The following is a 15,969-nucleotide window of genomic DNA, read 5'->3' on the forward strand; positions in this document are numbered from 1 at the left end:
TGAAGTCCAAGATGGCTGACTTCCAAGTAAGGCTAGTGAAAGTGAGCATTACAGTGAAGTGAGTTCTCCCAGTGTTTGTGGAGGGGGGCGTTTGATCGTCCCTGCGACGCTCCCAGGCCTAGACCTCTTCCAAGCTCCCATGCCCAGAGGAGAAGGAAGTCGAAAGCCCTTAAGGAGGTCGTGGGGGAATCCCCAACGGTCAGACGTCCCTTCAGCTAGCTCTGCTTCGTGGGCAGGCAGCTCAAGGGCGCTATAGGAAAAGCGTCCTTCGTGAGTGTTTCTTCGTCCTCTCCCTCTCCCTCACCTAAACGAGGGTGGAAGGAGTCGAACTTGTCGAGACCGCTGAAGCGTCATATGAAAGAACCTGAAATAGATTCGAGCCCAGAGCGCTTCTCAGATGACGCTCCCTCTTCTATTAAGAAGGCGAAGGTGGCGTCAGCGTCACCGGACGAGTACGCAGAAGTACCCTTTCCTTCTTCTCCCCCGAGTGATGACGAAAGGCGTCATGCAGTGGATGTGGGAGAAGCGTCAAGGAGAATAATTATGGCAGTTCAAGAGCAACTGTCCTCTCTAGTTGGGAGTTTTAGCGCCTCGTAGAAGGACGTGCGCTTCCAATTAAGAAGTCTCGTCCTCTCTCACCTGCTAAACGAGAAGCGTCATGCAGACGTGAAGCTGCTAAACATCTACAGAAGCTTCGAGTTCGAGAACGAGAACGGTTTGCTTACGAAAGTTTCGTAACGCCAGAGAGACGTAAGACGTCTTTTAGACATGAAGCATCATTGAAAACTGATCATAGACGTGACGCTCCGACCAATATTGTGACGCCAAGTAGGACGCCTTTGGAGAGCGGAGCGTCTTCCAGGCGCGAGGCGTCATCAAGACGTCAGCAGACAAGTAAGCGAGAGACGTCAGCCAGGACGCTTGGCGGACGGAAGCGTCATTCAAGCGGGAAGCTTCTTCTAATTTTCAAGAGAAGCCATGAACTTGTGGCGCCTTCCAAGGCTATTAAAGCGGGAAAGAGGAAAGATTATCATTCCCTTAGCCCCTCTCCTATAGGAGTTTGTCTCCTCCAGAAGAGGAACGTACGGAAAGGAGAGCGGAGACTCATGTAGATCCCGAGTTGGAAAGAAAACTCGGATGATGAATATCAGGGAAGAGAAGGACTGTCGAACTATAAGGTTTTGACTGCCTTGCTTCTTGAGGAGTATGGAGACGAGTTGACTCCTGCCGCTCCTCCTTCTCCGCGCTCTCTCTTTTCGAGTGCTAAGACGAAGAAAGCCTTCGTCTTTTCTCAAAATGAAGCCCACCATTTCGATGAAGAGGGCCTTACAATCCTTAGACTCATGGATGAAGTCTAAGAAAGACTTAGTGAGAACAGTCTTCTGCATGCCTCCAGCAAGATTAGCTGGTAAAAGAGGCATTTGGTATCAGACGGGAGAAAATATGGGGTTATTGCTCTCCCTTCTACATCGGAAGCAGATTTTTCGACCTTAGTTGACGCTTCACGTCGACAAGGTCTCAATTCGGCACGAATTACGTGGGGAATTTCTGAACTGGACCATCTCCATCCAAGGGACTCTTTCATGTATTGGAAGTCTTCAACTTCTTTAGATTGGTCCCTTGGGGTGATGTCCCAAGAAAGCCCATGATTCGGAAGGAATCGAACCTGAAGCCCTGTTATGCATATTGTCTTGTATTGACAAAGCGGTACAGGATGTTCTTTTGAAATCTCCTCATTATTTTGGAGCAGGTCTTCTAAAGAAAAGGACTGTATATGGCGCCTTCTTAACCAAGGCAGTCTCACACGCTCAGAGGGCAGCTCTACTGTATTCGCCTCTATCTGACTTTTTGTTCCCTTCTCAGTTAGTGAAGGACATTGCGCATTCTTTAAAAAAAAAAAACTGAGGAAGGCGACTCAGGATCTTCTGACGCAGTCAGCAAGGAAGAAGAAACCTGTTTCTGCTCATCTGACAAGAAAGGACCTAGTACATCTGTTCAGCCCTTTCGAGGTGGTCCGACCTCCATGACCCTCCCGCGAGAAGGAAGGCTCCGGAGAGAGAGGTAGGTCTGCCTTTCGTCCCTTTTAAAAAGGGAAAAATGAAGATTCTCTCCTCCAAGCACCAGTAGGTGCCAGGCTCCTGGGGATTTGTGGAGGCCTGGACACTGATAAACGCAGACGCGTCTTCATTGGCTTATCATAAGGAAGGGATATCGTATCCCTTTCCTGAACACTCCCTCCCCTAACGTCAATACCAAGGGAACTATCAGCCAAGTACAAAGGATCCTGTGCTGAGGGATACTCTTCGATCGATGGTGGAACAAATGTGGGACAAGAGAGCGATAGAACTAGTACTGGATCAAAACTCCCCGGGGCCGGGGGGGTTTTACAATCGCCTTTTTCTGGTTGCGAAAGCCTCGGGAGGCTGGAGACCAGTACTGGACGTCAGCTCTCTGAACAAATTTGTTCAGAAGGAGAAGTTCGTCCATGGTTGACTTCTGCTTCAGTCCTAGCGTCATTACGACAAGGAGATTGGATGGTGTCTCTAGATCTCCAGGACGTCCTACTTTCACTCCCAGATCCACCCTTCATCGAAGAAGTACCTCCGTTTCATGACGGGGGGAAGGATCTTTCAGTTCAGAGCCTTGTGTTTCGGCCTGTCCACAGCTCCTCAGGTCTTCACAAGCCTGATGAAGAATGTGGCGAGGTTTCTTCACCTCAAGGAGTAAATATCTCTCTGTATCTGGACGACTGGCTCATCAGGGCCAGATCAGAGACAGTGCTGGAGGACCTAAAGTTAACTCTAGATTTGATCAAAGCGTTGGGATTGCTCGTGAACCTCGAGAAGTCTCAGCTGACCCCCAGACAGGACCTAGTCTATCTGGGGATTCGGATGGATTCTCGGGGTTTTCGAGTTTTCCTTCGCAAGAGAGAATCGCAAAAGGTTTGCGGATAGTCTCTCTCTTCTTAGGGAAGGAACATACGTCGCGAGGGAATGGTTGAGCCTTCTAGGGACCCTTTCCTCGCTCGAACAGTTCTTCCCACTAGGAAGACTTCATTTACGTCCGCTTCAATTCTTCCTCAAGAAGTCTTGTGGGAGCTGGAAAACCGGACAACTTTCGGACGTTTTTTCCCATTCCAGTGGAGATAAAATCGCACCTGGAGTGGTGGTTGCCCCCTCTGGAAGAGAACAAAGGGATCCTCTCTAAAAACACAGAACCCAGACAAAAAATAGTGTTGTACTCCGACGCGTCGGAAGAAAGGTTGGGGAGCAACATTAGGCTCAGAAGGAGGTGTCAGGCACCTGGGAAACAGCACAGGTGACTTGGCACATAAACTGCCAAAGAGCTCTTCGCCGTGCATCTGGCTTTGAAGAGCCTAGAACCTCTGGTGTCAAGCAAAGTAAAGTGCAAAGTAAACGTGGGACAACACCACCGCACTTGCCTACATTCGGAAACAGGGAGGGACTCACTCCTCGTTCCTTTACGAACTGACGAGAGACCTATTGCTTTGGACGTCTCACAGGAACCATCTGCTGACAAGGTTCGTACAGGGAGTAAAGAATGTGAGGGCGGACAGACTCAGCAGGAGGAACCAGGTCCTTCATACAGAGTGGACCTACACGAGGAAGTGTGTCTAGATCTCTGGTCACTGTGGGGATCCTCATGTGGATCTCTTCGCAACATTCATTTCCAAAAGGCTGCCAGTCTTTTGCTCGGTCGTGGAAGATCCAAGAGCACTTATGGTAGACGCCTTCCTGCTAAATTGGTCTCGAGTAGACGTATATGCTTTTCCCCCATTCAAAATCCTGGGATTAGTAATGAAAAAAGTTTGTGGCGTCAAAGGAGACGAGGATGACATTAATAGCCCCCTTTTGGCCGGCCCAGGATGGTTCACAGAGGTGGTAGAGTGGATCGTAGACTTTCCAAGATCCCTACCAAGAAAGGACGGATCTTCTCAGACAACCACACTTCAAGAGGTACCATCAAAAACCTCCCCCGCTCTCGCTCTGACTGCCTTTCGACTATCGAAAGACTTGTCAGAGCGAGAGGCTTTTCTCGCGAGTGGCAAGCGCGATCGCGAGAGCACGCAGAACCTCCACTACGAAAGTATACCAATCGAAGTGGGAGGTATTTAGAAGGTGGTGTAGATCCAAGAAGTTGTCCTCCTCCACTACCTCTATAGCGGAAATTGCTGATTTCCTGCTATTCCTGAGAGAAAAATAAAAAAAAAAAAAAAAAAAAAAAAAAAAAAAAAAAAAAAAAAAACTCAATCTAGCCGTATCCACAATAAAGGGATACAGAAGTATGCTCTCGGCTGTATTCATTTGGAATAGAGGATTGGATCTGGCAGATAAATAAAGATCTCCACGATCTCATAAGGTCTTTTGAGACTTCAAAGTCGAAGGAACCAGTACCTCCGAAACTGGAACCTAGACGTAGTCCTCAAGTTTCTGTCATCGGAAAGATTCGAACAACCTCCTCATCTGGCATCGTTTTAGAGACATCACCAGAAAATGCCTATTCCTATTATCTTTAGCTACGGCAAAGAGATTAGTGAATTACATGCTCTGCAGGATAAAGTAGGATTCAAGGGAGACTCAGCTATTTGCTCGTTTAAGACCCTGTTTTTAGCGAAAAAACGAGAATCCCACGAATCCCTGGCCTAAGTCATTTGAAGTCAAAGGCATGTCGAGTCTCGTAGGCAGAGAAGCAGAGAGGTCTCTATGCCCTGTTAGAGCTCTGAAGTTCTACCTTCAGAGAAAGCATCAGATGGGAGGGCTCTAGACAAGGTCTTGTGCGCGGTAAAAAGACCCCACAAGACTGATGTCCAAGAATGCGCTGGCATCTTTGTAAGAAAAAAACGTCATTACAGACGCTCATAAGGTCTGTCCTGACGAACAGTTACAACTGTTGAGAGTAAAAAGCTCATGAAGTGAGAGCTGTAGCGACGTCTCTCTCGTTTCATAAGAATAGTCGCTTAAAAAACATCATAGATACGACATTTTGGAGATGCAACTCAGTATTTGCAATCTCATTACTTGAAAGACGTTCGTGTGACATATGAGAAGTGTTTTTTCTCTAGGTCCTTTCGTATCGGCGGATACGATTCTGGTACGGGAGCCGACACAATCCTTAAATGTATATACTTTTCTTCTTTTTGGATATGGTCTGGAGTCTCTTCGAACAATGAGGACTTGGTTTAGCACGGGCGGGGGGCCGTCTATGTTGTTCAGTAAGAGAATCTTGTCATATCCAATTAGATGAGTATAATTTTTTTTTGAAAATTATGTATGTGTGCGTAGTGGTTTTGAGTTACGGTTGTTGTGACGAGTTTGGGGATAACTCGGAACAATCCATAGTTCTAACATATGGTTAGGATCAGTGGTCGGGATTGGGTTGTGTGCTCCTTCATAAGGTGTATTGTCATATAAGTGGATCAGCACCCATTGACAAAGTCCTTTTTAGGCTCTGCCGAGTAAGCGGATAAGACCCCATCGGCAGACCCACAAAGAACTCTTGGCCATAGATCATATATCTCGCTAAAGTTTCTGAGTGATGCAGACTACTGGGCAAACACCCACGAAGTCTACCACCTATCAGGTAGGAACCAAGGTTTTATTTATACCTACAACATATGTTGTTTACCTGTCTATTCCATATGTAGCTGTCTCTTACCCTCCACCGAAGGGTGCCAATCAGCTATATATATCTGACAGGTAAGTTGATTGTATGAAAATGATATTGTTATTATACAATAAAGTTTCATACATACTTACCTGGCAGATATATACAATTAAAGGCCCACCCAGCCTCCCCGCAGGAGACAGGTGGAAGAGAGAAAATATGATAGAAAACGGGGATGGTTCCTAGTCCTGCCGCCCAGGGCAGGCAGGTAGATCACCTGACCTACCTGTAGCGAGTGGCGCGAAATTTGAATTTCTGTCGGGGACGACGGAGTCTTAGCTATGTATATATCTGCCAGGTAAGTATGTATGAAACTTTATTGTATAATAACAATATCATTTTTTTTTTTACTGTACATAGGTTTTTTTTTTTTATACAGAATTTCAACTTTCTGTTTTTTATCCCTTGGTTCTTTTTTTTGCACTCCATGACTCTGTTGGCCCTGGTGTCCATCAAAACCCTGTTCAACCAAATGCTCTCTGCAACTGATTTGGGTACTGAATGTTCGGCTGCTGACCTTCAACATAAACTGAAGTGCCTTGATTATACGTATACATACTGGTATGCATGTTGTAAATGATTGGTCTACACTCTCTGTTCAGCAGGGAGTAGAAGGGGGGGGGATTCTTACCAACCTTGCAAAGTTTTTTTCTAGTTATCCAATGAGAGAGACCATGATCAACTTATCCCCCCCATGTGAGAGATCTTGGTCACTTTTTTTTTTTTTTTAAATATTAGTACGTTTTTACATTGACGATCCCGAAAACAAAAATACCGCGTGCATACCATAACAACTGCTGGTACGAGAGGCCGAGCCAGCCATGCCACCACGTGTACATAGTAAGATGCATGATGGGAGGGACGCTGGCCAATAGGAGAGAAGGATTTCATGGCCGCGACTAGCATCAGAAACCAATGGGAGAGCAGGAGGATGTTGGCGAGTCTACTAGTACTAAGATGGCGGCGCGATTTTCAAAATTGTTATCCGGGCGAATCTCGGACTTTCAGAAACCTTTCGTATCTTGAAAACTTTTTGTATGTAGAGCCGTGAAATTTTTCATATTGGCTTTCGTATCTCGAGTTTTTCGTAAGTTGAGCCTTTCGTATGTCGAGGTACCACTGTATACGTATATGCATGTGTGTGTGTGCATGCGTGCGTGTTATATATAAATTAATTTTATTACGTACGTATTATACAAAAATCCAAAAAGTATATGTCACACTATTAATTTTTGCAAAGAATTTGAATAAATCCGAGCATATTGAGCTTTATTAGTTTGCCAGACCTCATATTTTCTTCATTGCATGATCAGCTATATCGTAGAAAATGGTTAGTTTTAATCAGATACAAATGTAAGTATTTCTCTTTATCTGTTGGGCATTGACTTGTCATGCAATGTGCAACAATTTGTTGCTCAAAGACGCTCACAGGTGGAAATGTAGTGAACAGATATGAAAAAAAAAAAAAAAAAAAAAAGAACCTCCAAAAATAGTTTTTTGCAATAATACTTCAGGGCATGTTTATTTAGACATTGACTAGTCTAAATTCATCAATAACTAAAATTTGAAAATTCATTGAAAATCGCCAATCGCCATGCCCCTTAACCTCAGCAGTGAATAACAGGCTAATTATCATATACTTGATAATGAGTCACAGATTTGTATACACTATCTTGCCATGTCAAAAGAAGTAACATAACTTCCCATATTAATAGCAGTTACAGTGACCGTTCTGTCATTGAAGGTATCAAGGGCCATGTCTCGTAAAGCAATGAGCTAATATCAGTTTCCTTTTAGCTCAATGTACATTGTGGTGAATTAGGAAATGTCATGGAGAATCGTGCTTGTTTGAGAAAAATGACATAAATTACATTTGACTGAGAAATTGTGGTCAAAGTGACCACCCGGTTTCTAGTGTTAACTACATTACTGTGAAAATGATGCCCAAATTTTTTTGGTGTAATTGTTTGTTAATCACCCTTGTGTGCTGTAATAATCTTTCTGTGTTTAAGAACTTGAATTCTTGTAAGTTATAAGAATGACCTTTGCAATCAGATTTAATAGTCAGACACCTTTGTAGTCTTGAAGTATATGCATCTCTTGTTTTTGTTTCATTTAATAGCATGGGTGATTAAGTTGCTTTATGATTCAAGAATTGATTATTTATCGATTTTATGATGTTACATACATGAAAGGTTTAATTTGTGAATTTATGAAACTTCATTAAACTTCTTCGATGCATATGATAGTATACCAAAATACTGTTTGAAAGTGATATGATATGACTATTTTGATATTCCAGGTTTAGATGTTGAAGTGTTTTTCAAAGGTGGACTAAACTGACACTTCAGTTCTTCATGTTTCTGGTAGCATTTTGGTAGGAAAGGCTGCTCATTTCATTGGGATGGACACTACTTTGGTAAGTTTTCTTGGGAGCACTACAGTATTGTCTGTTCTCTGATGACTTAGTTTAATAATGGAGCACTTTAAGAACTACTGTGCATCTGTGAGAAAAGCAGACCTTTGCTTTACAAATACTGCACCTTTTTTAGCCATTCTTGATAGCAGGCAACGTTCGCAGTTAAATTTTGATCCCGTCTTTCCTGGACTTAGTTCTGTACTCTCCTCTTGGTATAAACAGGTAGCAGGGCTCATTGTACTGTTGCTAACAAAATTTGGCAGCCTAGCATTGTTATTCATATTCAGTTAAAGGATATTGATCTTCACTGAACATCTTGTTAACTTTACCTTATTCCAATTTTGAACTATGATTTCACTATTTCCTTGACAACTTTGGAAAGTGACTCAGTGATCTGGATAGACTACTTCACAATTGTAATGCATTTACAAAAGAAGGTTTATGCAAGCATTATTATCTGATAACATTCAAGTCCAGTGTATACTGTGAAGGGCATACAAGAAGTGCTGTAACTGTTTAAGTCTTGTAAATTTATGTTGTGAATCAAACTGGTTAGTGACGTCTGAGGGGGTCAAATGCCATGAATTATCACAATATTTTTAGGACTTCAAAAACTTTTTATTTTATTGTTGGTTGAGATTTTATGTTGGTTGCTTCATCTATGGCATACGTTGTCACTGTAGCCTGGAACTGATATGTATATTTTTTCTTATAAGTGGAGTGAAAACAGTTTTATCATTTATACATTACTGGTTATTTGATTTTGATTTTGGCTCACAAGTAATTGAGTAAGATGCATGGAGAGACAAGACCAAAAAAGGGCCTAGTAGAAGAAGTGCCAGATTTGTTATTACAGTGGACCCCCCGTATTCGCGTTCTCCGGATTCGCGGACTCACACATTCGCGGATTTCTCTCGGGAACGTTTCCCTGCATTATTCGCGGAAAATTCGCGCATTCGCGGTATTTTTCTATGAGAAATATCCACCAATTCCTGGTTTTTGTTATCAATTTCATCATAAAATGCACTTTTTGAGATAAAACTATTAAAAAAACCAAGTATGAAAATTCTTAGTGGTTTTTCTTAAGTTTTAACTAACAAAATAGGCTGTTTTTAGCATTTTTATAGGGGTTCCAAACCTTCGCTGATTCTAACTATTTGCGGGGGGGTCTGGTACGCATCCCTCGCGGGGACCACTGTATTATTAATAAACTATGAAATAAAGTTTCATCATTAGAAAGTTTAGATGTACAATATGTATTATATTGTGTTTTGAATTTTTGTACATGAACTTTCCTGTCAGATATATACTTGGCTATAGTCTCCGATGTTCCCGACAGAATTTCAAATCTCGCGGCACATTCGACAGGTAAGTCAGGTGGTCTACCTTACCCGCCGCTGGGTGGCGGGTGTATGAACCAATCCCCCTTGCTTGTCAGATTTTCTCTGTCGCTCGGAACGATAACAACTGTTGTCGGTTCCTTTGGATAGATTTTTCACTTCTCGCTTGCCTGGAGTTGATTTGGACTTCCTTTTGGTGACGTATTCGCTCTGTTTGGCTTGGCATACACTATTTGTGGACCGTTTTTGACTTTGCACTGGACTTTTCTTTAACATGTCTGATCTGGATTCAGTAGCTAAAACTTCTGTTTTGTTTAGGGTTTGTGTGATTGAAGGGTGTAAGGGTGAGGTTGCCAAAAGCTACGGTTGACCCTCACACTGTATGCATGAAATGCAGGGGGAATGAATGTTCTTTTAGTAACCCTTGTAAGGAATGTGAGGGACTGAATGAAGATGAATATAAGGCTCTCTCTTCTTATATTAAGAAGTTGGAACGTGATAGAGTACGGAAGGCTTCCTCTAGAAGTTCTAGTAGGTCTAGAATGAGTGAGTTGGATGTAGAACCTAACGTTAATGTAGAAGTAGAACCTTCTTCCCAAGTTGCAGCCCCTGCTCCCCGCACCGAAGCCGAAGATTCGTCTTCGGAGGCGGCGGCTTTAAGAGCCACGATTCTTTCGATGGATCAGAAGATTCGTCAGTTAGAACAAGGTAAGGAGAGTGTTAGTGATCAGTGCAGTGTCCCCAGTGTTGTGGAGGGTGCGTCTGACCGGCTCCTTAGTGCCTCTAGGCCTAGACCTCTTCCAGACTCCCAGTTCCAGTGGAGTAGGAAAGTCGAAAGCCGCAGGAGGGCTAGGGAGAGCCCCCACCGGTCAGGCGTCCCCTCGGCAGATCCTGAAGTACGCTCCCAGGCTGCCTCGGATCGCTACAAGATGGAGATCGTGCGTCTATTCTTCTCCTCTTCGTCGTCGCCCTCTCCGAAGAGAGGTTGGAACTCCCTGGATGCGTCGCGCCCATTGAAGAGGGCTTGGAAGGCATCCTGCAGTCCTTTGGCTTCCAGCCCAGAAGTTTTCCCAGAAGAAACTTCTTTGGAAGTAAAGAAGCCCAAGAGATCTTGTGATCGCTCGTCTTCTCACGCCCCTCGATCTGCGCCTGCTTCTGAGGAAGACCAGATGGATTCTCCTACTAGAGTCCTTGCGGGACTACTGGCTCAGATTTCGGCTTTGGCGGACTCTCTCGCCTTAAGGTCGCGGAGGAAGAAGGACGTTTCTCTTCCGATCAAGAGATCTAGGCACCGTTCTTCAGAGGATCGTTCTCCGCTTCGTAGGCAATCTCCTTCATATGGGGAGTATTCGAATGAAGGTAGGAGCTCACGCGAGCGGCCCCGCTCTCCTGGCTCTCTCTCAGCAGCTTCAAGGCGCCAGACATCGATCAGACGCTCTGTGGAGAAAGAAGATTTTTCTCTGTATTGGATCCCCGCTTCTGGTAAGCGTTCTTTGCCTGCTCATCACGCTGTTTCGAGGGTACGGCCGAGAGGAGATAGGTACTTCGACTCCCTCTCATGGGACTTCTCCTCAGCAACTTCGAGAATCTAGAAGGCGCCCTTCTACAAGTAGGCGCTTGTCTTCCGGATGTTGCTCTCCTCGAGTTTCGGATCTGGCGTCGAGTAGACGTTTTTCTCCTGTTCGTAGCTCCTCTCCCTTCAGACGTCAAGAGTCTGGTAGGAGCCATGCGCCTGGTAGGCGTCCTTCTGGTAGCCGCTCCCCGCAAGATAGGCGCCAAGAGCCTAGTGTACGTCGAGCTCCTGGTAGGCGTTCGTCGTTTTCGAGGCGCCCTACTCCTGACTGTTCTCCTCGTGGCAGACACCAAGAGCCTTTCAAGCGCCCTTCTCCGTGTAGGCGCTCTCCTTCTTCTAGACGCCCTACTCCTGACCGTTCGCCTCTTGGTAGGCACCAAGAGCCTCGCAAGCGCCCTTCTCCCGATAGGCGCTCGTTAGCTTTGAGGCGCCCTTCTCCTGACTGCTATCCGCTTGTCAGACGTCAAAAGTCTCTCAAGCGGCCTTCTCCTAGTAGGCGCTTTTCACCTTCCAGTCGACCTTCTCTTGATCGTGCTCAACTTGACAAGCACCAAGAGACTCGCAAGCGCCCTGCTCCTGATAGGCACTCCTCAGGATAGGCGCACAGATACTAGTAGGCGCTCTCCTCCTCGTAAGCGCCCTGTTGATGTATCCAGACCTTCTCGGGGTAGAAGCCCTGCCTCTCCTTCAGTCGAGATTTCGTCAACCTCGAAGAGGGAGTCTCATTGCAGACAATCCAGATCGGGCGGGCGCTCTTCCTTTTTGTCTCGTCGTTCACCTGCTGATTTGAACTCTCCTGCGAGAAGGCACTCTCCAACCTCTCGCTCTGCTCCTGCTAGGACCTCTTTGTCGCCTAAGGATCCTTCGCGCTCTCCTCGACAAGGAATCCTAGATGGTTCGGATGAGGAAACGAACACTTCCGCAGCTGTGTCTTCTTACAAGAAGCTCACAGAGCTTCTACTGCAAGAGTTTGGGGATTCCCTTAGTCCTACTGCTCCTCCTCCTCCTCACTCGTTGTTTTCTACGGCGAAGACAACGAAGGGTTCGTCTTGCGTGAGGATGAAGCCGACCCTTTCGATGAAAAAGGCTCTTAGGAGTTTTGGTTCCTGGATGACTTCCAAAGAGGAAGCAGGAAAAACTATGTTCGCTTTCCCACCTTCGAAGCTATCAGGGCGCGCTGGTTTCTGGTATGAAACAGGAGAGTCCTTGGGACTGGGTCTACCGTCCTCGGCCGATGCGGACTTTTTGGCGTTAGTAGATGCCACAAGGAGAGCTGCACTTAACTCTGCTAAAACAACTTGGGCAATGAACGAGATCGACCACATTCTGAAAGGTATGTTCAGAGTGCTGGAGGTCTTCAACTTCCTTGATTGGTCGCTGGGAGTCCTGGCTAAGAAGATACAGGTGCCAGAGTCTTTTTCTCCAGAGGATCTCCTTTGCGTGTTATCGTGCATGGACAAGTCCGTTAGAGACGGAGCGAGTGAAATCGCCTCCCTGTACGGGGCAGGAATCGTGAAGAAGAGATCTGTATATTGCTCCTTCTTGACAAAGTCCGTCTCCCACGCTCAGAGGTCTTCTTTGCTGTTTGCTCCTCTTTCCGCTCAATTATTTCCTAAGCATGTAATCCAAGACATCTCAAGATCGCTTTCGGCTAAGGCCACCCAGGACCTTCTGGCCCAGTCGGCAAGGAAGCCTTGTCCTTCCTTCCCTGCCAAGACTAAGAAGGAGAAGTCTAGTACTCGGGAACCCTTTCGAGGGGCTTCTTCCTCCAGAACCTCTTCGTTTAGGGGTCGTAGACCCAACAGAAGAGGAAAGACTTTCGCCAAGTCAGTCAAGACCTCCAAGTAACTTAAAGTCCTTCAGACAACGGTGGGTGCCAGGCTCTTAGGATTTGCAGAAGTCTGGGCCCAGAAAGGGGCGGATCCTTGGACCCTTTCAATTTTGAGGAGGGGTTACCTCATCCCTTTCACCTCAAGACTTCACCTCAAGACCTCCCTTGACGATCACCCCAAGGGAGTTGACGGCCAGGTACAGAGACCCCGTCATGAATCAAGCTCTCCATCTAGCAGTAGAACAGATGCTGGAGAAGGAGGCTATCGAACTAGTGACAGACCATTGTTCTGCAGGCTTCTACAACCGCCTTTTCCTAGTTCCAAAATCTTCAGGGGGATGGAGACCGGTGTTGGATGTAAGCGCCCTGAACTTCTTCGTAGAAAAGAAGAAGTTCACGATGGAAACTCCTTCTTCGGTGCTGGCAGCGCTTCGTCCAGGGGACTGGATGGTGTCCTTGGACTTACAGGACGCTTACTTCCACGTACTGATCCATCCTTCCTCGAGGAAGTTTCTCAGATTCATGATGGGGGGAAGAATTTTCCAGTTCAGGGCTCTGTTTCGGCCTCTCGACAGCCCCTCAAGTGTTCATGGGGATCTTGAGGAATGTAGCTCAATGGCTTCATTTGAAGGGGGTAAGGATATCCATGTACCTCGACGATTGGCTGATAAGGGCCAATTCAGAAGATTGTTGTTTGAAGGACTTGCCAGTAACACTAGAATTGACGAATGCGTTGGGACTTCTGGTCAATTTCAAGAAGTCTTGTTTTATTCCCGAGCAAGAGTGTGTGTATCTCGGGATACGGATGAACTCTCAGAGTTTTCGGGCTTTTCCCTCTCAAGAAAGGATAGCCCAAGGATTCGAGAGAGTAACAACCTTCTTAGGGAAAGAAGTATGCACAGCGAGGGAGTGGATGAGTCCGCTGGGGACGCTCTCCTCGCTGGAGCAATTCATTTCCCTAGGAAGGTTGCACCTGAGACCGCTCCAATTCTTTCTTCATTGGAATTGGAGTCGTCGTTCTCAGGATTTGATGTTCTCCCTGTCAATATCTCAAGAAGTCAAGGAGAAACTCACATGGTGGGCAGATCCCAACATCTTTGCGAAGGGATTGTCTCTTCGATCCCAGAGCCCCAACCTAGTGTCGGACACGGGTTGGGGGGCGACTCTGGGAACCAGCGAGGTGTTAGGTACCTGGGTGGGGGACCAGGTATCCTGGCACATCAACAGAAAGGAGCTGATGGCCGTGTGGTTGGCTCTGAGATCCTAATCGCTCCCTTTTGGCCAGCCCAAGAATGGTTCACAGAGGTACTGGAATGGTTAGTGGACCTTCCAAGATCGCTCCCTCTAAGGAGCGATCTACTCAGACAGCCCCACTTCGACAGGTACCACAAAAATCTCCTCGCTCTCAGTCTGACTGGCTTCAGACTGTCCAAAGTCTGGTCAGAGCGAAAGGCTTTTCAACAACAGCTGCTAAAGCAATCGCAAGAGCGAGGAGGCCTTCCACCTTACGTGTATACTAGTCAAAGTGGGATGTCTTCAGACGGTGGTGCAAGAGAAAGAACATTTCCTCTTCCAGTACCTCTGTGACCCAGATTGCGGATTTCCTGCTTTTTCTCAAAGAAGATTGTGATCTTGTTGTATCTACCATTAAAGGATACTGCAGTATGTTGGCTGCGGTCTTTCAGCATAGAGGCATGAATATCTCCGAGAATAAGGACCTGCATGACCTTATTAGGTCCTTTGAAACTGTTAAAAAACAATCTCATATTACACCGAACTGGAATCTAGACGTGGTTCTCCAATTCCTGGGATCGTCTAGATTTGAACCACCTAGTTCAGCCTCGTTCAAGGATCTGACGAAGAAAGCTTTCTTCCTTATGGCTCTAGCAACCGCTAAGAGGGTGAGTGAGCTTCAAGCAATTGAGGGCAATGTTGGGTTTAAGGAAGAATCTATGGTTTGTTCGTTCCTTCCGGGATTTCTAGCGAAGAACGAAAACCCATCACGTCCATGGCCCAGGAGCTTCGAAATTCGTGGACTATTTTTTCTTGTAGGGGAAGAGCCTGAGAGAACTCTTTGCCCTATGAGGATTGTAAAATATTACCTTAAGAGGAAAGAGCAACTAAAGGCCAATCAAGAAGTACTTTGGTGCTCCGTGAAGGACCCCACTCGACCCATGTCGAAAAATGCTCTGTCCTTCTTCTTGAGAAGCCTTATTAAAGAAGCCCATGTTGCCTGCAAGGAAGATCATTTTAAGCTTCTTAAGGTGAAAGCCCACAAAGTGAGAGCCATTGCAACTTCGCTTGCTTATAAGAAGAATATGTCTGTGCGAAACCTGATGGAGGCGACCTTCTGGAGATGCCAATCGGTGTTCGCAAACCACTACCTACGTGATGTAAAAATCACTAAAGAGGTTGCAGGGAGGCACCTCTTTTTGTCGTAGTAATAACCCTTTGTAGTTTGGTTAGGTGGTCTGATGAGTTTTGGCTCCTTGCAGAGGTAGGGGTAAGGATCTGTTAAGTAAGCGGACAAGTTCCCTTTAACAGGATCCGACTTGGATTCTACCACACAAGGGGATCGCATATCCCAGTGGTAAATCCGAGGGTCTTTCAGCAACAGGTCACGTCCTAGCTGTAGCTCTCCAGGCAATGCAGACTCAGAGACAGTATCAATGAAGTCTTCGGCCTGAAAAGGTGAGAACCAATGTTTTTATATCCTACAACATTAGTTGTTTCCCTTCTTTCCTGTATTATTTAGCTGTCTCTTACCCTCCACCAAGGGTGCCAATCAGCTAAGTATATATCTGACAGGAAAGTTCATGTACAAAAATGATATTGTTAAACTACAATAAAGTTTTGTACATACTTACCTGGCAGATATATACGATTAATGGCCCACCCAGCCTCCCCTCAGGAGACAGGTGGAAGAGAAAATCTGACAAGCAAGGGGGATTGGTTCATACACCCGCCACCCAGCGGCGGGTAAGGTAGACCACCTGACCTCCTGTCGCGTGTGCCGCGAGATTTGAAATTCTGTCGGGAACGTCGGAGACTATAGCTAAGTATATATCTGCCAGGTAAGTATGTACAAAACTTTATTGTAGTTTAACAATATCATTTTTGT

At 45.8% G+C, this 15,969-nt stretch overlaps 1 protein-coding gene across 6 annotated transcripts in view; it reads left to right on the forward strand.

The window, feature by feature from the left end:
• LOC135206636 (uncharacterized) overlaps positions 1 to 15,969 on the forward strand; it is a 247,316-nt gene that overhangs the window by 156,881 nt on the left and 74,466 nt on the right. For all 6 annotated transcript variants that reach the window (XM_064237981.1, XM_064237979.1, XM_064237984.1 and 3 more), the window contains exon 2: positions 7,988 to 8,104. The gene's annotated coding sequence lies outside the window, so the exon portion shown is untranslated. The remainder of the gene's footprint in view (positions 1 to 7,987; positions 8,105 to 15,969) is intronic.

This window comes from Macrobrachium nipponense, chromosome 31 (assembly GCF_015104395.2).
Source record: "Macrobrachium nipponense isolate FS-2020 chromosome 31, ASM1510439v2, whole genome shotgun sequence".
Taxonomy (NCBI): domain Eukaryota; kingdom Metazoa; phylum Arthropoda; class Malacostraca; order Decapoda; family Palaemonidae; genus Macrobrachium; species Macrobrachium nipponense.